This window comes from Miniopterus schreibersii (assembly GCF_964146895.1).
Source record: "Miniopterus schreibersii genome assembly, chromosome: 17".
In the NCBI taxonomy this organism is placed as follows: Eukaryota; Metazoa; Chordata; class Mammalia; order Chiroptera; family Miniopteridae; genus Miniopterus; species Miniopterus schreibersii.
In genome coordinates this window covers 17,136,560-17,157,182 of record NC_138117.1, presented here as the reverse complement: position 1 = coordinate 17,157,182, position 20,623 = coordinate 17,136,560, and the positions used below count along the sequence as shown (strand labels likewise).

Sequence of the window (20,623 nt, the reverse complement as noted above, 5' to 3'; positions counted from 1 at the left end):
CAGGTGGCAGCTTACCTTCCAGGGGAGAGAACAGTGATCCTCAACTCAGGCTGATGGACCTGGGAGGCTTTGGAAAAAAGTCCACACACTCCAGAGATTCTAGTTTAATTATGGTGGGTGGGAGCGGGCATTAAAAAGGCTTCTTGGGTGAACATAAGGTGCTGCTAAGGCTGAGCACTGGTGGGATCAAGAGCAAAAAAAAGACAACTTCAGAATGAAGAGGGCTGTGAAGAAATAAAACAGAATGCCATTCAGGTGATGGTTCTCACTGGAGGGATGGGACAGTCTGTCCCCCAGGAGATCTTTGGTGACATCTGGAGAAATTTTGGGTTGTCACCACTGGAGTGGGTGCTACTGGCATCTAGTGGGTGGAGCCCAGGGAGGCTGCTACACATCCTACAAAGCACAGGACAGCCCCTCATGATAAACAATGATCTGACCCCAAATGTTCACAGTGCCAAGATAGAGAGATCCTGGTCTAGAGGGAAAAGAGCAGGAACCACTTCAGGGAAGGCCTCCAGGGGGGAGTGACAGGGGGCCTGAGATGTGACTTTGACTTCCAGCACAAATCTCTGGAGGAAGTGACAAGGAGCACTGAATGTGAGGTGGCCCCCTAAGCCACCATCACAGCCTTGAACAGAAAGATTAAACTGCCAAGTGTGGCCAACACCACCTACTAACCTAAGAGCACTGGCACCCTGCTCCTGGTGTCATTCTAGGGCTGTCTGTTGGGGTGAGGTGGGGTGGGGGAAGGGAGGGGGAAATCCTGCTGCTTTTGTTTGGCTGCTTTCATCTTTAAGTCCCCACACCCCAGAGTCCCCACCCCCTTTCTAGGCTCAGAACCGGAATGGGGGAAGGAGAGGGTGTTAATCCAGGCTGACCACTCAGATGTCCCCACACCACCTGCAGGCTCACTTCCTCCTCTTCTCCTAAAGCATCTCCCACTGCCACGCCTGGTCCCCAAAAGCTCTAAGGGGGGGAGGGAGATTTCTTTGGTGATATCCTGCCAGCTTCCCTAGCCCTGCAGAAGTAGTTTCCCCAGAGAAACAGGGATCCATAAATAAACACGACATTCCATGGGAGGAAGGGTGGGAGGGCAGTGCAGCCAGCTCTGTCTCCCTCACCAGGATGGCCCATTAACTTCTCCAGCCTGAGCTGGGACCTGAGAACCTGCCAGTCCTCTCCACCCACCAAGCTGCCCCTTCTCTTTCCCTTTCTACATGCTTCCCAGTAAATCAGTTGCAGACCCACTGCCTTAGGACCTTGGACTAGCAGGAGCTGCACAGAGCAGGCTGCTTGCTCAACACCGCGTGGGCTTTCCAAGGAAGCGTTACAACAGCTGGCAATCAGTGGAAAGTCGAGTGTTTCTTGCACAAGGCTTCCAGAAAGCTCTGAGTCAACAGGCTGCTCCAAGGGAGCCAGGGCAGCAGCAGGCCATGGACAGGCAGCCCTACCTGCAGAAGTCCCACCACCCTGGAGCAACCCAACCTGAGAGGAAAAGGGACTCAGAGGTTGTAATGCCACCTCCACTTCAAAATTGGGGAAACTGAGGCCAGAGAGGGAATGAATGACCTGCTCAAAGTCAGCAAGCTGTGGGTGGCTGAGCTGGGTGACCCTCCTGACACCCCTGCCTGTGTGTGGAATTTCTTTCAGACCACATACTTATTCCAGAATAGTGGGAAAGTTCCATGTCGACACATCCAAACAGAAAGACAGAGATGGTCCAGAAACTGGCCACCCTCCTCCTCCAAATGTGTTTGGTGGATGCCACGACACTCCTAACCATCTCTGCTTCCTTAGTCTAGACTTCTCTTCTGAAATTAAAACAGTCCCCTCGTTTTCCCAGAGTCCCCATATAAGCCCCATGTCCAAATCCTGTTCATGAGGATAGTTGTCAAGTCCCAACTTATGAAACTCCATTTCACAAAAATGGGCATTATGGGACATTTGCAGGGATATGTTTACTTAAGTAATTATTTTATTAAAAACGATAATTCGCCCAGTATGCCCTGAGAATTTTATTACAGATATCCACGGTGAAGTAGGTAATTAGCAATAAATAGTCCCTTTCTGCAGACCTAGGACTAGGAATTTTTCATGCTTGTTATTTTAAACAAACACTCCGCAAACGAATAGCTTTGCATTCATTGAAAGCTTTGACTTATGGAGTTGAATACCTACAACCCAGAACTTATCAAACAAACCACCAACCTCAGTGTATATTTTCTGGTTAAAGTTGTACATAAATACCTATGCACGGTCACACGAAAGACTCAAAAACAGTAAACTTGAAAGCAGTGCTGTGTTTCAGCTGTGTGTGTACGTGCGCACACCTGTCTACACACGATACAACTTCCAGTTGCAGGGTTTTGCCTTGTTTTCATAAGTCTTTCAGGCAAGCCTCTTACGTGGTTTTGAAAGAGGAAAGAAAGCATGTTCTTTGTTCTTTAGCTCCTGCAGTTTAATATAATTCTCACCCTCCCTCCCTCCACTCCCTCCCCCTCCCCTTGGAGAAAGACTTGGCTCTTAAGTGGCCACTAGCTATTCTCATGATTAACCCAAGCATTTGCTGTTAACCTGCATTTAGTGTTCCTGATAGCATGTGGTGCAAGGATGTCTCCTCAGTTGCCAGAACAAATGACCAATGTGCCAAATCTCCAACAGTTTGTGTCCCGGACGAGTGTCACTGTGGGCCCATTGGTGCTGCCTGCCTCAGAAATTCTACAGATATCGAGTGAGTATCTACTCTACATAAAGCGTGGCCATGGCAGCTTTGGGGCTCCACTACGTGGTCCAGGACACAAAAACTACCCCTTCCTATCCCTATTTTTGCAGAAACCAAGGGTTACAAGCTCAGCACCAGCTTCCTTGGAGGATGCCTAGCAGAGAAGGAAAGCTAGGGGCCACCAGGATCTTGGCTATGACTACTATGTGAGTCCAGGACAGGGAGAGGAGGCAGGCTGGAATGGGGCTGGGATGAAAGGGCTATGATGGTGACTGGTGTAACCAAAGGTCATCTGAACAGCAAGACAAACTCTTGCTGTACTAGATGAGCTCAGGGGAGCCGATTTTCTTTTCCTCAAAAGAAAATTCAAATGTCTGTTATTCATGTGAAATAAAGGTATAGGGTTGGTGGAAGGCTGGTGGAAAGGACTCTTCCAGAATCTAGGAAGAAGGAAGTTGCCTACACTTCAGGTCGCCCAGAGGAGAGATTCTCACAGTCGGATCCCCAGGACTACCAAGTTCTCTACTCCATGGAGATAATCAAGCCACACTATTACATTTTTTGGGGAACAAGCTCCACAATTTAAACCATGAGCAAAAAAAAGTGAAATTCACTGATACAATATTTAATAGGCATACTTGTCTGGATTTGTATCTCCCCCACCTGCATCCCATCCCCCAAAAGTCTGAAATGATTAGCTTCGTCAGAGAACTTGGTATGAAATTCTAATCCTGAAAAACGAAAAAGAAATAAGAAAACAGTGAAGGACAAGCAAAAGTGCAGGGTTCTAGCCCAGGTTCCATCGCTAGTGACTTGACATGAGTGTGTCCCTCAGCTGCTCGGAGATGGTGGGAAGAATGGCTGCTGTCTTAACCATCCCTTCACACCTGGGGGCCAGGTAGGAGATGAGGCTTGCTGCCCCTCCTGCTCTGGCCACCCTAGGGTGGTGAAAATGCATGTTATCAAAGGTATAAATGGCAAGAAGGGGTAAAAAAAAGTATCCTTAAATCCTGAATATAAGTGGAGAGGAGGGAGGAGCAGTTTTCATATCATTGATAACATCTGTTGTTCTGGAGTGAGTGAGCTTTGCTATTGAAACATTTTAAGTAGTAGAGGGGCGCTGGGCATTGCACAACCTAGAGAGAGCCTCCTATAAAACCTCAGAGAGTTGGAATAGGTGATCTCAGTGTTGGCTTGAATACTGGTTGGCTGACTGTCCGAGACAGGAACTAGTGAAAAGTTGGTAACCAACAAATGCTAGGCTGGTTAATCACGGAATCAATTTATTGAAGAGGGTTCTTACTTTCTGAGCAGAGCCCAGATACCACATGCAATGTTTTTGGCGCCAAAATTCAAATATGTGATCATTCCTGGGCAGAAATGAGCAATATTTTTAAGTTACTTTCAAGGTGATTTTTTTTTAAATATAGAAAGTTCCACAGAAAAATGAACAAGTCTAGACTGAAAGCAGTATCTCAGTCACAACTGTAGTATCTCTAGTATTTAGCATGGTGCCTGCAGCTTAGTAGGTACTCGAATATTTCCTGTAAGAATAAGCAGTGTCCAACATCCATCACACTTCTGACACCTCAAAACATATAAATACAGCTGAATACACAAAAGGCATTCAACTACTCACCAGAATAGCACTGGTTTTTAACCCCTGTCCCTTTTTACATCCCAGAACATACTCCCAACCACCCAAATTGAGTGTTGAGTTGAGAATCAGCCAGATCTGCCTGTGAAGCCAGGCTCTGCCCCTTCCTTGCTATGTTTCTTCACCTCTCTGAATCTCCGCTTCCTCATCTATTAAATGCAAATAATCAGGCCTCTCTCAAGAGGAAAGTAACAGTAAGGACCTCCTAGGGGCATTGGGTAGAGTATATAAATTAACTCACATAGTGCTGAGAATCTGCCTGGCACTTTACACTCACGTGGTAAACGCGATTAGAGTCACTGGTTGTGCTCAGTATCATTAGTGCTTGGCAGTAATTAGGGGCTCATTAAATGTTAATTTTCTTCCTGCCAGACTGTATGATCAATGTAAATCTAAACTGTAATGATATTCTACAACATCTAAGAAAGGTAATATGCTGCAGAAAAAATTCACTTTTAATGTTTGATGGTGTTTCTGATCATCAGGACCTCTCCTCTACATACCATTGGGCGGGACAATTGAGTGCTGTCCTTAGAGCCCAAAATGGCACTGGACTAAGTGTTAGGAAGCTCTGTTTAGGTCTGGGCTTTGTCATTAATACTTGTTACTCACTGACACTCAGCAAGGCTGAGAGGAACAATGACTCGCTGAAGCAGCACAGCCAGTCCAGGGCTTCACCGGATAGAGACATGTATTACCTGCCAAAAAGTCATGTGCTTCCCTACATTTTCCAGGCTCCTTGCAGTAAGACAGGGTTGCGTGAGCAGAAGTGACACCTTTACAGAGTGCGTATGGGACCCTTCAATTTTCTTTCCTCTGTTCCAACAGCCTGAAATTGTTTCAAATGATGTGGCTACCAAATTTAGGCTGCCTGGATCCCTAAGTCACAGCTTGGAAGAAAACTACCAATGTTTTTCAGGGACACCCATGTGCAACCACAAAGAGCTATTGTCCTTCAGGACACTTCATGAGAATAAGAAATAAACCTTGTTTTGTTAAACTACTGAGATATTGGGGTTTACTTGTCACTGCATTGAAGCTTAGCCTAACGTGACCACTCATGTATCTTATTCAGTGCCTGTTTCAGAGGGTTCTTGTGTGTTTGTCACAGAATGGCCAGTTATTCTCTATTACTTAAAACACACACACACACTACATTGAAATCTCAAGGAGACTATTTTTCCTATCACACAAGATGGCCCAGAAAGATTAAGATTTAGAACTTTTGGCCATCTCTCATGGCGTGTATTTTTTTTTCTTCCCTCCCTAGAGGGGGAAAAAATTGGTGACAAAACTGCAAGAAGACAAAACTGCATGAGAGACTGTGTTAGTGCCAAGAAGCACCTTCTAAAGGAAAGAAAAAAGATGCTCCTGTTGCTAATTGGAGTTGTGAGGTCTTTCACATGCAAAATCTTGAACTCTGGAGGGGAATACAGAGCCAGTATCCCACTGGCTTAGGAACTTAACACAGAATCTTAATACCCTCGACCTACCACTCCAGCACTATGATGTCGCATGAACCTCAGCTCTGATGCCACTCAGACCTGGCTTTCAATCCCAGGTCGGCCATTTACTGTGTAACTCATGCAAGTGAATTTCTTGAAGCCTCCATTTCCTCATATGTAAAATGAGTGTGAAAATTTCTACTAAGCAGAGTTTTTGGAAGAATCAAATAAAATAAAACAAGGTAGAGCATACAACACGCTTGGTGCAATGGTGGGCATACAGCAGGCATTCAATCAGTGTGTTTCCTTCCTCCCTACCACCTTTAGAGTTTGGTCTCAAGTTCAGACTCAGTCAAAAGAAAGCTTAATATTGGAAGTAGTAGGAAGACCCTGCCACAACACCTGTGATATTGCTCTAGGTGCCAAACAGGGAGGTGGGGACAAAGGATAAAGCCCAGTCAGAGGGAGAAAGTGGACTAAGACTGTGCACAGAGGCCAGATGTCCAGATGATGCAGCAGGGCTAGACCAGTGAGGCAGGCAGATTGGCAGTTTGGCTACGAGACCCTGAACCTGGAGCAAAGCCAGCCTGGGACCAGAAGTTTCCTTGACTGCTTCCTGTTATGCAATGGTCCAGTGACTGTTCTTCCAGGTGGCAGCAAGTACCTGCCACCAGGGGCAGCAGCAAGCAGCAGCTCCTATTTCCCTAAGTTGTGCTGACCTGGAGCACAGGCTCCCAGACAGGCTCTGGTGGATTTACTCAATCATATAACCACCCAATCGCTTGAGACATTAATTTTGAACCAGCGTAGTGGGCCAGTCCTAGGCTTGGGCTTGATCCTATGGGTTGGGAGTTACTAAGTGGCAGTCATCAGAATGGATGGGAAAACCCATTTAAAAAAATTGATTTTGCCCTGGATGGTGTTGTCCAGTGGTTAGAGTGGAGACAGCACACGAAGGGTCACGGGTTCAATTACTGGTCAAGGGTCAAGGCCACATACCTGGGTTGCAGGTTCCATTCTGGCCCCGGTCAGGGCTTGTGCGGGAGGCAACCAATCAATGTGTCTCTCTCATGTCGTGTTTCTCTCTCGTGCTCTCTCTTTCTCTCTCCATCCCTCCCTCCCTTCTACTCTCTCTAAAAATCAGTGGAAAAATATCCTCAGATGAGGGTTAACAACAACAAAAAGTTTTATTTTGAATGCTTTAGATTGGACATATGCTTTTCACTGTGACATATTCCCAGCCGCTTCCTACCATCCTGCCCTTGACCCCCTCACTCTTTTAAGCTACCTGCAAAGCCCCTTGGGGTTTGCGACTCCTGGGCAACCTGTGACCAGGGGAGGTTTATAGGAGAGTATGAAACATGGTGAGATTTGGTGTTTTAGACATACATGTCAGCAGAGTTGAGGCAGGGAGAGAATGGTGACAGATGCCAGGACATGTATTCCTTCCAATAAGACTTCCTCTTTCCCTCCTATTAGAAAAAAAACATGCAAAAATCAACTCTGGAAGAGTGTTCAGTTTTGGGTAGATAAGCCCAGCATGACCCCCCTCCTATTTCAACATGCACAGGTTCTCTCTTTTGTTCAATTCTACTTATCAATTAACAAGTATTTATTGAGCAGCCACTCAGCCAGAGCTAGGTGTTCAGGTGGCAGAGGGTGGGGGGTGGGGATGTGGGAATCAAAGCATAAAACCCCAGTTTCCAGCAAGCTTGAGATTCGTCACGGCAGCAGTGCACATGGGAGACCACTGGTGGACAGTACACAGAACAGGCTTCCGAGACACACAGCGACTCTACAGCCATGTTTGGGTGTGTCAGCAGGTGTGTGCCAGGCATGGTGTATGCACAGAGCTGGGGAGGGCATCAGCCAGGAGGTCTTAATGCCTTTGGGCCTATGGTGTTGCTAGCAAGCCGCCTTCCTCTGAAACAGGACCCCTGAGCTTCAGTTATTGAGAGAGGTGAGCCCATTTAATTCACATGCAGAATCTATATGGCCTTTGGCTGAACTGAGCAAGTTCCATTATTTCTTTCATTACTTTGGTAACTGATACTTATTTTCTATATCCAGAAATCTTGACATTGATTCCCCAAATCTCCTCCCAGGATCAATCAGTGCACCCCTCCTCAACCCTGAAAGGCCAGCAGGCTGATCTGACTACAACCAAAGCCTCCGACAGGGCCCCTTCTTCCAGCTGCAGAAAATCAGGGGACAGGTCAATTCAGCAGAAAGGACCCAAAGCCACCCCTTCCTGGCTCACCTGAGCCCCTAATGTATTAACCATAAGATATGTTTCTGACATCTGGGAGCACAGGGATTGCACTCTGGCTTTGCAACTAACAGCTGAAATGAAGCCGGTGCTGGGCTCTGTGCATGACCACCACTCCCAGGACAGGCTCAGCAGGTTTGAGGACAGCCTGGGTGGCCAGTTTCCTGTGTCCCAGCCCTCTTCCCGGTCACTGGGTGACTGCCCCTTTGGTGGGGTGGGGTTGAGGTTCCTAGTCAAAGACCCAAGGATGTCCCTCAAACTGCAGTGACTCAGAGGAAGGCTCTCAGCAGAGATATGTTAATGACAACACAAGAGTACCTGGGGCATTTCTCAGGCATTGCCTAGGTGCCGGGAGCTATGCTAAATCCACAGGCATTATCCCCTAACATTTACAAAACCAGCCACCCTAGGAGAAGGTAGTCTGCTTTTGCAAGTCCAGCTAGGCTGTGTGGGATTGCACCTCCAGGGCAGGGGCAGCGAGTGGCTTGGTCATCTTTGTGTCCCTTCTCTTTCCTCCTCCCAGCCCCAAACACTGAGCACAGTGCCTTATAGACAAGGAGCAGGATTATAACAAGGCCAGGACAAGGGTGAGGCAAGCACATACAAAATTTAAGAAGACGCTTCCTCCTGGGTGCCAACTCTGTATTATGACAACCTGAGAGTGAGCACCACCTTAAATTTCGCACACTGGGTGCCATTGTTTGCTTCAGCCTAGTCCCAGCCCTGGGTAGTGGACTGGTCAGACTGGTGTGTGTGGGGATGCTGCTCCTCCACTCTTTAGTCCTGTGACTGACCTTCTCCACCCTGTGCCTCAGTTTCCTCACCTGTAAAATGGGGCTTATGACAATACCGAGGGTTGGCAGGATATGGAGAAATCTGAATCCTTACACTGTGGATGGGAAAGTGAACCAGTGCCATTGCTTTGGAGAACAGCAGCTTCTCAAAAAGTGACACACAGTTACCGCATGACACAGTAGCTCCATTCCTAGATATCTTCCCAAGAGAAATGAAAACACACATCCACACGAGGACTGCACACAGCGTTCACTGCAGCGTTATTATAATGGCCAAAGTGTAGAAACCACCCAGTTGTTGACTGGTGGACGGATAAACAAAATGTGGTGTTATGGGCTAAACTGTGCCCCCCACCCCAATTCTCATGTTGAAGCCCTAACCCTGCTACCCCAGAAAGTAACTGTATTTGGAGATAAGGTCTTTCAAGACAAGATTAAGTTAAAGTGAAGCCATTGGGTGGGCCCTAATCCAGTCTGACTCGTGTCTTTATAAAAGGAAGAAATTTGGACAAAGACACCAGGGATGTATGTACAGAGAAAAGACACAGGGAGATGGTGGCCATCTGTAAGTCAAGGAAAGAGGCCACGGAACAAATCAAACCTGCTGACACTTTGATCTTGGACTTTCAACCTCCAGAACTGTGGTACATCCAGAACTGTGGTACAAAAGAATATTATTTAGCCATAAAAATAATGAAATACGGGTTCATGCTACAACATGGATGGAAAACATTATGCTAAGTGAAAGAGGTCAAACACAAAAGACCACACATATGATTCCTTCTATATGAAATGTCCAGTAAAAGCAGATGTATAGAGACAGAAAGTAGATTAGTGGTTGCCTAGGGCTGGGGGGCAGGGGGTTGAACACAGTGATGGAAAATGACTACTAATAATGGGCACAGAATTTCTTTTGGAGGTGATGGAAATGTTCCAAAAGTAGATTGTGATGATAGTTGCACAACTCTATATAAAAATCGATGAATTGTACACTTTAAATGGGTGAAAATTAAGGTATGTAAATGACACCTCAAGCTATTTTTTAAAATGAGGCTATTGCTAGTACGATGCTAGACTTGCCTGACACACAGTTAGCGCCCTATACATCATATTTGGTAATTCTTATTATGCTCAAATAAATATCTGCTGCTCAACTGAAAGTTGCTTAAAGTGCCTCAATGTTCCTTTATTTTTAGGGGAACTTCGGGGAAACCAACCTGGACAGTCACTGGTGATTTCGTGTCCCTAAGTGACCTGACCCTGCCCACACAGGACTCCCCATTAGTTACTTCTGGCTGCAGCCTGCTTGATGTGGATAAAACCGCACCAGTGTTGGATTCCACAGAAGTAGGTTGGAGTTCTGGCTCTGCCCTTTACACTATGGGCTCAGCAGGGTTGCTGTACAAATGACCTGGGCTATGGTGTGAGGGTGTGTGGAGCCCACACACAGCTGGCATTCAATGAACTGGAAAAAAACAAAACCTATGCATGAGAAAGCCCTTTGTTAGGCCCTGAATACACACCGATTCTTGCTGTTATCTGCAGTGCTGGCTCGCTGGAAGCTTGGCCACCAGTTCTAATAAATGGGAGAGGAGCTACAGACCTGTCACAGGAGCCTCAGGTGCATGGAAGGCAGGAGAGGCTAGTGTAGTGTAAGACTATCTGGTTTCCAGAAACCTTGGACAAAGGACTTCTCTATTCTGCTTCTTCACTTGTTAAATGGGGATAACAGTCCCCACATATGTTAAGAGTGTCATGAGCTAACCCACAAAAAAGCACTCAACATTGTGCCTATGATGTCACTGAGAGCTAGCTATGACGGTCATTGCAGTTGCTGCTAAGTGCCAAGTGACTATGACCTTCCTGAGGGACGTTGTCTTCTTCCTCTGGCAGGTGCTCAGTGATTGGACAAAGGAAAAGAAGGGGGAAAGGAAGGTACTGTGATGGAGCTGGCTGGTCAGAGAAGGCCCAAGGAAATAGAAGGACTGAAGCTAGACTGTACAGAAGAGGAAAAGCAATATTCTGCATTATGATCATGTAATCTTGGGCAAAGTCCATTACCTCTCTAGGCCTCAGTTTCCCCAAGCTGGGCTGGGTGACCCCTAAAGTTTCTTCCAGCTAGAACATTCTTTGATCCTACTAATGCACCATGCTGCTATTATTGTCATCCCCCCAATGGCACTCTCCAGGGAACTCAGAAGACATTAGACTTTGTACCAGGAGACCTACAATCCCATTTCTAAAAGTGTTGAAGTCAGGCTATGGCCAATCTCAGCCCTCAGTCTTTGCAATGTCTGCCATTAACCCAGTGACTGATACCAAACCATCCCCACTGTGGTTCTGTGTGCCCAAGACCCCTTGCTTTTGGGGAAAATGTGAATTTTCCAGCTGTCCTGAACTGCATGGCTCTGGGAGAAGTCACTGTGCTCAGAATCAATTCTGTGACACAAAGTTCCCCAGAAGAAAGGAACAGGCTGTTCTACCAGTGCTCTGTTAGGGGAGGTTAGGAGAGGGCTGTGCTTCTCTCCTTCCTGCCAGGAGGCACCATAAGCCCTTCTTCAAAATTTCATAGCCAAGAGGCAGTCTCTTTTTCCAGCTTCTAGCTGTCAGTCCATGTCCCTCCACGCCACTCCCCCATAAAAAAACAGAGACACTCCCCATCCCTGCCAGCGTTGACATCTTGGCTTTTCCCTGTCCTCTGGGCCACTACCCACCATAAACAACTTGGCCACAACATCCAGCTCTGCCCAGGCTGTGTGCTAGTATCTTAAAGGAGCTGTTTCCAAAAAGACAAGGGTGCAGTGGAAATGCAAATAATTTCTAAACCTTCTCCTGCACAGGCCAGGGAGATTGCATGGAGGCTCTGGGTACACCCAGGGGCTGGGGGAGCCTGAGATAACTTTGTCATTACAGCAGTTCAGCTCAGTCTTATATTTTAAGAACAGCGGGAAAGTAATATCAGCTAAAAGGGGTTTTCTGTGTGCTATTTAACTAAATGGCTCTACAGTTGGAGAGAGCCATAGGCAGACGTGTTATGATTCATGGGCTCCCAATTACAAAGATCCTCTGTTATTGTATAAAAACAGCAACACGGCCATTCTCCACCCTCCCAATGCTCCCTGCACCCCCTTCCCCCATCGGCTGGCGAGGCTGCTGAGCATCCTGAGAGTAGCACCCAGATTCTCCTCCGTCTCCAACTTTGCAGCTTTCAGCTCACGGGGATTCCTTCTCTGCAGAGCCAAGGAGGAAAGGGAGGGTGGAGAGGGTGCAGTGCCCCCTGGGGAAAGTTGTGTTAGAGACACCCATAAAGGCTTTAGAATTGTCAGGGGGGCAGGTGCTAAGGATAACAGGCACAGATTTGGAATTCTCTCCTGTTTTGACTAAAGTCACATATAGACATACCCTACCCCCTTTATCAGAACAGCAATCAGACTGTCCAGAAGCGTGTTCCAAAACTGTCCCTTCTCCCCACACTTCCTTGCAGGCTGGGGAGGGGCTGGCCTCCAGAAGACTTCAGAAAGGCCTGGTAATGGCTAAGAGCTTTGGAGTCTGAGTGATCTGAGTTTGAATGCTGACTCAGCTACCTTCTCTCTGTGACCTTAAGCACATACCTAACCTCTCTGGACTCTGATTTCCTGTCTTTAAAATACCCTGCTTTCCACTGTACTCCTCATGGTCAGACTGAATGACACAGTGAAGGGAGAGTGTTTGGCAGAGTGCCCAGTACATGCAAAAGTCCCCCCTTATCTAAGGTTTCGATTTTCGCCATTTCAGTTACCCCTGGTCGACTGTGGTCTGAAGATATTAAATAAAAAATTCCAGGAATAAACAACTCATAAGTTTTAAATCGTGTGTTGTTCTGCGTAGATGAGGAAATCTTGTACTGTCCCGCTGTGTCCTGCCCGGCATGAGAATCATCCTTCTGTCCAGTGAATCTACAGTGTGTGTGCTCCCCACCCGTATTGGGTTATTGGACGGACTGTTGTGGTATTGAGGCGCTTGTGTTCAAGTTGCCCTTATTTTACTTAATAATGCCACATTTACATAACTTTTGTTATAGTATGTTGTTATAATTGTTCTGTTTTATTATTAGCTATTGTTGGTAATCTTTTACCATGCCTGATTTATAAATTAAACTTTATCATACATATGCATGCATGTATAGGAGAAAAAAATAGTACGTATAGGGTTCTGTGCTATCTGTGGTTTCAGGCATCCATTGGGGGTCTTGGAATGTACTCCCTGTGGAGAAGGAGGACTACTGCAGTAGGTACTCCGTTTGGAGGAACTGTTGCTGTTCTTAAGATGACGAACACTGTGTTTGTGGTGTGTCTGGGTGTGTAGGGAGCTTTGTATTCGTTCCATCTCAGTAGGCAGAGTGGACAAGGCTGGGGCGGTGGGTCAAGATGGCCATGGAGGCACACATATCAGCTCCAGTGAGTAGTTCTTGTCTCGACTCTCTGCAACACTAATTTAAACTGTCATGTTTGCACAGCCCATGCATACATGCATGCTGCCTCCTCCTTAATTTAGACTTCTGGTTTTTCCTGGGTTTTCTGCAGATGTTTTCGAGCCCAGAAGCTGCAGCTGCAGGCATCCAACCAGGCTTAAGGAGAACCTGTAGCCCAGGAACTCCACTCCCTACCCCCACTCCCCGTCTCTGGACAAAGCAGGCTCCTTTTCTCTCCCATAGTCTGGCCTGGGTCCCCAAAAGGGAGGATTCTCCCCCACCGAAGGAACTAACTCCATTTGGCCACTCTCTGAGGCCTCTGGGATACATGAATCAACTCCTCACACTGCACTTGACAGCAAATGGTTCCCAGGCTTTTGGTGGTTTCCCCCTGCAAAGTAAACCCCGTGTGGCTTTAAACCAAGGAAGGTGAACCCAGTATGCACATCCGACTTGCCCATCTCAAACCAGGCCTCTGCAACCCTAAAATATACCACAGACCTCATACACCAGAGTGAATGCCTGGGTCACAATCCTTAATATTGCACCCCCACAGATCAATAGCACAAGTATTTCATTCACTGCAGATTCTAGGTGTTAAATACTATCGCAGTGAAACATTGTGTAATATGATTTAATCTCCAGTAAGTGTTTCTGGTACTAGGGGACTGGAGGTGGAACAGAAAGAGGAAGAAAGTGTGTTAATTGTGGCTTTTAACAGGTAGATTGTCCACCTGGGGATAAAGACAGGTCAGCAAGAAAACTGGTTCGGGCCCTGGTCTCCTCTATTCCATTTTAAAGTTTGGGTGGAAACTGATGTGCTGTTGTTAGGACTGTTTTTCTCCTTGGGGGTCTGTTACACACACACGTGCACATGCTCACACACTCCTGCCAATCAACCCGTTACATGCATGACTACAAGCATAAGAACAGGAAACAGATTGTGGGTGGATGTTCTTAAAATCACAGCCTGTTCGGTGTAGAATGGGGGCCTTAGAGAAGGGTGGAGGAAGGGAGTCGGAAGGGAATTTTCTTTTTCAGTTAAAAATGAAACTACCTTGTCAATACAAAGAACAACGTCCACTTTATTGTCTATAGCCAGGCATCCTTTCAGAACTGTTTGGATTTGACCATGACACAGCATACTGCAGTACCTGAACACTGCACCAGGGTCTCCCTGTGACAGTCCGGGAGTGCCTGTGTGCACAGGGGCGGATGGAAGAGAATGGCAATGAGATGGGGACAGTCTGGCTCTCAGAATCAGTGATAAAATCCACGCATGTTAATTACTTAGCATCTCGACGATGTTAGAATAAAGTCACATCCCAGAGGTGATGGCAGTGATGACGGTGGTGGTGGTGGTGATGATGGTGATAACAGGTAACATTTATTGAGTACAATCTATGTGTGAGGTGTTTGCTAAGCCCTTTTATTGGCTTCTTTTTGAGCTTCACAACAACCCATAATAAATGATCTCCAGTTTTGAGGGATGAAAAAACTGAGGTTTAGAGAGGTTAAGTAATATCCCAAATTCATAAAGCTGGTAAATTGAGCAGAGAATCAGGGATGTGGGTGCTTGCTGGAGGAATCCTGCGTGGGAAACTTAACAGCAGTGCCTCTGAGTCCCTCGGCTATCATCCCCTGCATTTAAAGCAAAGGTAAGGGTCATGACCAAAGTTATGCTGATGAGTGGTGGAGTTGCAGGTAGAACCCAGGAACCTGAGGGTCAGGAGAAAGGCAAGTGTAGTGTTTGGGGAATAACTGTACCCCCGTCCGCCGTTTCCAGTCCCACTAACTGAGTACGAAAGGAGAGCTAGTTACCTCCTGGTAACAGCTGACTAACATCGGGTTAATTTTGGATTCTTAGTGGCAGGGCCTAAAAGAAAATCTTCCCATCATCCCTCACTTTCTTATTGTATGCTGTCTTCTTTTTGCCCTAAGGCAAAACTGGTGCCCTGGTCTGAAACTTTCCGGAACTCATTTTATTTCAAATAAGAACCAAGCTGATTTGTCTCCACAAAGAACACTGTTGTCAGCCTCCCCTTCCTATAACACATGACATTCCCCCCTCAGCAACTTGCCATAGCTCCCAGTACCTGTAGATTACTCCCCAGTACCCCCAAATCTGGTGTCATCTCTTTGACAACCTTCTCTGCTTCCCCTCTCCATCTCCCCAGGATACACACAGCTCCCGGGTGGAGTTTTCATCTTGAATACCTTTCTCTTCTCATCTTTGTCTACCAGCTCAACAGCTGTTCATTCACTCCTTCTGCCTTATAAGTTGAACCCCTATTTGTTCATGGCAGAAAAGCGCCTAACTAAAAATATTTGATTGCCACTCCCTGGTAGGTTTGGGAGGCTGCATGGAAATGAGCTAAGTTGTGGTCAATAAGCTAAGGACAGAAATCCCTCAGAGACATGTTTCTTCCCAGATATAAGAGTAAAGCCAAACTGGGTAAACACTCTTTGTGCCTTGCTCATCCTACTTTCTCTTTCCAGGAATGCAGATGTGAGGACTGGCTATGCAGCAGCCACCTTCCCACCATGAGACCACAGGCCTGGGGCCAATGGTCTATACTCTCAGGATGGCAGAGCGGAAAGACAGAGTCTAGGTTCCCACCAATAGAGCCGAGGCACTGTCCACCCACCCTTCTTGTTGTCTGACACCGATGAGCCCCCATCTGGTGAAGTCCCCGGAGGACAGGGTTTCTGCTGCTAGCAGCTCAATGCAGTGATGTCTGATACATGTCCAGCATTATTCCTCTTTATTCATAGGTCAGCTCAGATGCTACCCACACTAGGATACCCTCCAGGGTTCTGTCCCTCAGGGCAGAACAACCGTGCCCTTTACTGTGCTTCCATGCAGTTACTTTTCTCAATTACAGCACTTATTTAATCCTGCTTGATGTGGCCTAATGAGTGTTTCCCTGCCGGTCTGCTCAGATTCCTAGAGGGTAAGGGGCCCCACCTCACCGGCATTCCCATAATGTCTGCAGCAGTGCACTGCGCAGGAGTGTGGAATGCACGTGGCCCTCCACTTCCTCATCTACCAAAAGAAGAGAATGAGAGTACTTATCTCACAGAATTGTCACAAAGACAAAATTGTTTAATCATACTTAATATGGCTCCTGGCATGTAAAAGTGCTTAATGATGGCAGGCTCTTAGTGTGATGAATCTTAGAGTTGCCGAAGGGACAAAAAAATCAACACGTAGTTGATAAATAAATGAATAAAGGAATGAAACTCAGGAAGATTTCTATGAGCTCAGGCCACAGGGCAGTGGTCACTGTTCCCTCTTTCCTGCCTGTGCCTGACCCTTTCCTTTTCATTCTAACTAGGTCTTCTCATATCCAGGGAGCTGCTATAATGGAGTGTTTAAAGGTAAAATGTAAGGCCAGGCTTCAAACGCTACCTTTTGCTGTGCAGCTTTGGGCAACTTTCTTCACCTCTCTGAGCCTCAGTTTCTTCACCTGTAAACTGGGGATAACAATAGTTCTAATCTCATAGGGTTACAATGAGAATGGAATGATAAAGCATGTAAAATATACAGCATTGTGCCTGGCATACTGAAATACGTAGTAAGTGTTACCAACAGTTATCAAGCATTGTCATTATTCTTTTTGTCAAATGCACAGCATCCCACAGAATCATGTGGCCCTGATGTGGATGAGACACTTGGGGTGAAGTCACCTTTCAGCCCAATGGGAGCATGTCAAGATATCCTGTTTTCACGTCAGGGAGAATACCTTTCTTGAGTGCCAACAAACAGCTATGTCATTTTGATCTTTTCCTTTAAATTGGGGGGTTATACAGCAGATGCTCGAATGATGTCACTTTATTATAACATTGATGGGGAAAAAAAATTGATTCCCAGCCGGGACCACTGTATGTGTGGAGTTTGCATGCTCTCCCCATGTTTTTATGGGTTTCCTCCCACATCCCAAGGATGTGCATGTTGGGTGAACTGGTGTGTCTAAATTGTGCCAATCTGAGAATGAGTGGCCCTGGGATGGAAGGGTGGGTCTGTGCGTTGTGTCCTGAGCTGCCAGGACAGGCTACAGCCACCAGAAACCCTGAACTGAAATAAGTGAGTTGAATTATCTTATTTTTATTAATCTTTCTTAAACAAATGTATAGCTCACATTTATGTCAATGTTTAATATTAGAAGTGTTTTGGGTCTTTATTTTGAAATTTGGTGAAGTTTTTGTGATAAGAAATAGGCTATTGGCACTTAACTCTTATTTATGTCAATTAGCCTAGGGTCAAATTGGTTCCCTTATGAATGGTTTCGATTAAAGTTACAGTTTCCATGAACCTATTGATGAGGTTAAGTAAGGACTTACTGTATCTGATTTACCTTCAAACCTTGGCCACCGAACTTTCCCCTTAAGAGGTAGCTGTTAACTTTGGGTGGCTCCTTAGTTGACATCAAACTTGTCCAGAAGGTACACTGTACAAATCAAGGAGAGGAGCTTTTAAACAGCAATGATACTCTCACAGTTCACAGGTCTGGTTACTGGCAGTGACACATTTCAATCTTACTTGTATAATTTTTCCCCTTTGGCCTTTAAAGAAGTGTATACAGCTCCATATAACTTTCCCTTTAAAGTTAAATCAGGCCTTTATGTTCAACCCATTCAAGCACTTGACAGCTCCATTAATTTATTTTTACTATTAAACATGCCGTTTTACAAGCTATTTATTCCACCTGGTTGTCATCCAAATGCTTTTTGACATCACTGCCCTGGAACTGAACTGTTCAGAGCCTGCACAGATAGAAAGTCACTGTTTGAAATCTTGAAGAGCTCCCAGGACCTCGCCCCCTTCACTTCAACAGGCATTAATTTCTGCTCTCTATAAAGGAGAGTGTCCCTGTGAGTGTGTGTGTGTGTGTGTGTGTGTGTGTCTGTATCTGTGTGTGTTTTAAGAGGGTAATTGTGGGAGGTCTGAGTGGGCTATAAGGATGAAGGGGTGGGATTCTTGCCTCCCAAATCCTGCCCAACAAGGCCTGATGCTAACTTGGAGAGGAAAGGTGATCATCAGAGATCAGGTTAAGGGGAAGAACTCCCAGGCCTGAAAAGATTTAGTGATCCTGGGGCGCAAGCCCGGCAGCCACTCTTTCGAATGGGAGGGGTCCAAAAAGTGGGGAAATAAAGTCATTATTTCCCCACCTTCCTCGAGCCCACCTCCGGATAAACAAAAGGCCAGCGCAAAACAGCTGAAGGCAGATACCCCCACCGACTTGGCAGCCCATCAATCAGGTGGAAGCCTGAGCAAATCACAACTTGGCTTCCCCCAAGTTTTCTCGCAGACCAGCAAACCTCCGCTCCTCCTCTGCCTGGGAGCCCTGCACAGCTACGAGGCCAAGGGGACCATCGTGCGCCGCTCGCCGGCTTCCAACTTTCCGCTCATCTTCCTCTCCGCAGCCCTCGGCAAAGCGGCCGGGGAACGGGCAAGTTTGCAAAGGCGAGGCTACCAAGTCCCAAGGAAGCCACAAAGGGGCTGCCGCACCAACAAAGATGAACCTCTCTCGGGGCAGACGCAGAGCGCCAGCTGCCGTTCCGGGGCCGAACGTGGGCTGGGGCTGGCAGAGGCGGGCTTCGGGCGTGGGCCAGCCCGCGGCGCGCAGCCCGGCCGGGGACCCCGCGGTCCCGCAGCCCCTCCCCGCGCCGGCGCCCCGGCACCTGAGCCGGGCGTGGGGACAGCGCCGCGCTCTGGCCCAGCCCTCGGCAGGTAGCTCGGGTGCCCGCCCGCGCCGCGCGCCCGCCGCCTGCAGCCACCGGGAGCGACGAGCGAGCAGAGGCAGCCTCAACCCACGGCGTCATGCTTCCTGCCACCACATTACGGCGAATCGTCACCGAGGCGAGGGGAGAAGAGGGGAGCGCGGGGGAGGGAGGGGAGCCACACACGCAGCCCCCCGCCTGCCCAAACCCGCCAAGACGGGGCCACGTCCCGCCGGAGTCCCCGCGGGACCTGCCCCGTGTGCACAAAGCGCCGCGGTTGGGCCGAGAAGGAAGGGAGCCGGCCACGAAATAAATAAATAAATAAAAACAGTCGGGTCTACGTAACGCCCTGTCGAAAGCGGACGCCATATTTTTTTGTGGCTTATGTCGACATAGGGAAACGTAGACATGTTTTTCCTCCTCCTCCTCCTCTCGGGCCGGCTCCCATTTATCCAAACTTGTAATCAAAACTCTTTAAAAAAAAATCTCTCCCCCACCGCGGATCTTCTTATTTCCTCCCACCCGCAAAAAAAAAAAAAGCCTGCCCCCCCCTCCCCGCACCCCCCTTCCGATCGCAAACCCGGCCAAGTCCCATTAACAACACATTTTCGGGAGCCGCGGCGGCGGCGGCGGCGGTGGGAAAGTTGGGCTGGAGTGGCCGGCGCGGGGCGTGCGGGGCGCGGGGCTGGCGGCGCCGCGCGGGGGCTGCAGGGCGCCGAGGCGAAGTTTCTTACCTGCGCCGGGGCTGCGAGCGCGGGGAGCGGCCGGGAGCGCGGCGAGCGGCGCGGGCGTTCCAAAATGGAACTCTGCTGGCTGCCCCCACCCACTCCCCACTCCCCACCGGGCGCCCGGCGCGGGCTCCGTGGGAACGGGGGCAGAGCCGGCCCGCCGGACGGACAGACGGAAAAAGCCCTCGTACGGAGCACAGTGACCAAAATTTTTAAAAGAAAAAAAAAAAAAGGGAAAAAAAAAGGGGAAAAAAAATGTCTCGATCAGTGGGGAATCTACGCCAAAACCCACATGATCTGTAACGTCAGCATGCGTATTTGCATACGATACCACCACCCGAGCTGCCACCCGGGCTCGGGTTCCGCAGAAAGTTACAAAGTGAAATTCAGCCCCCTCCCGAGGCGCCGGCGAAATGTCATTTTCAGGCGGAAACTAGGGTTGGGGGCACGCTAGCCCTAAAGGCGCTGGTTCCTAGCCAAGGGGGGGGGGCAGTAAATTAACTTAAAAGTCTGAGCCCAATAACGGAGTCAGTGGAATTTCTGCGAGGGGAGGAGGGGGAGGCGCGAGCTGGATCATTGAATATTAAGCAGGACCCGGCGCCGCGGCCGAACCCTCCCGTGCAATACCCATATTCTTTAGGAAAGTTCAAGGTGTCACTGAGGAGCTCAACAAACTGTTGATCCTGACCACGTGTAGGGGCGGGCTGAGGGACCGCGGGGCGCGGGGCTCGCCCCACGCCCTCGGCACCCCGGGACCCCGGGTCCCTCCCGCCGCGCGAGGGGCAGCGCGCGGGTGGGGCCGCCAAGTGCCCTGCGCGCTTCCTGCGCCTT

The 20,623-nt window shown here is 48.1% G+C and overlaps 1 protein-coding gene across 2 annotated transcripts in view; it reads right to left on the bottom strand.

Moving 5' to 3' along the window:
• ZHX2 (zinc fingers and homeoboxes 2) overlaps positions 1–20,091 on the bottom strand; it is a 118,048-nt gene extending 97,957 nt beyond the window's left edge. The window contains exons 1-2 of one of the 2 annotated variants that reach the window (XM_081116778.1): positions 19,799–20,012; positions 7,217–7,299 (exon numbers count right to left, since the gene is read on the bottom strand). The gene's annotated coding sequence lies outside the window, so the exon portion shown is untranslated. Of the gene's footprint in view, positions 1–7,216; positions 7,300–19,798 lie in introns of both variants that reach the window. The other variant, XM_081116777.1, reaches the window with a different exon arrangement.
• Between the last annotated feature and the right edge of the window lie 532 nt (positions 20,092–20,623).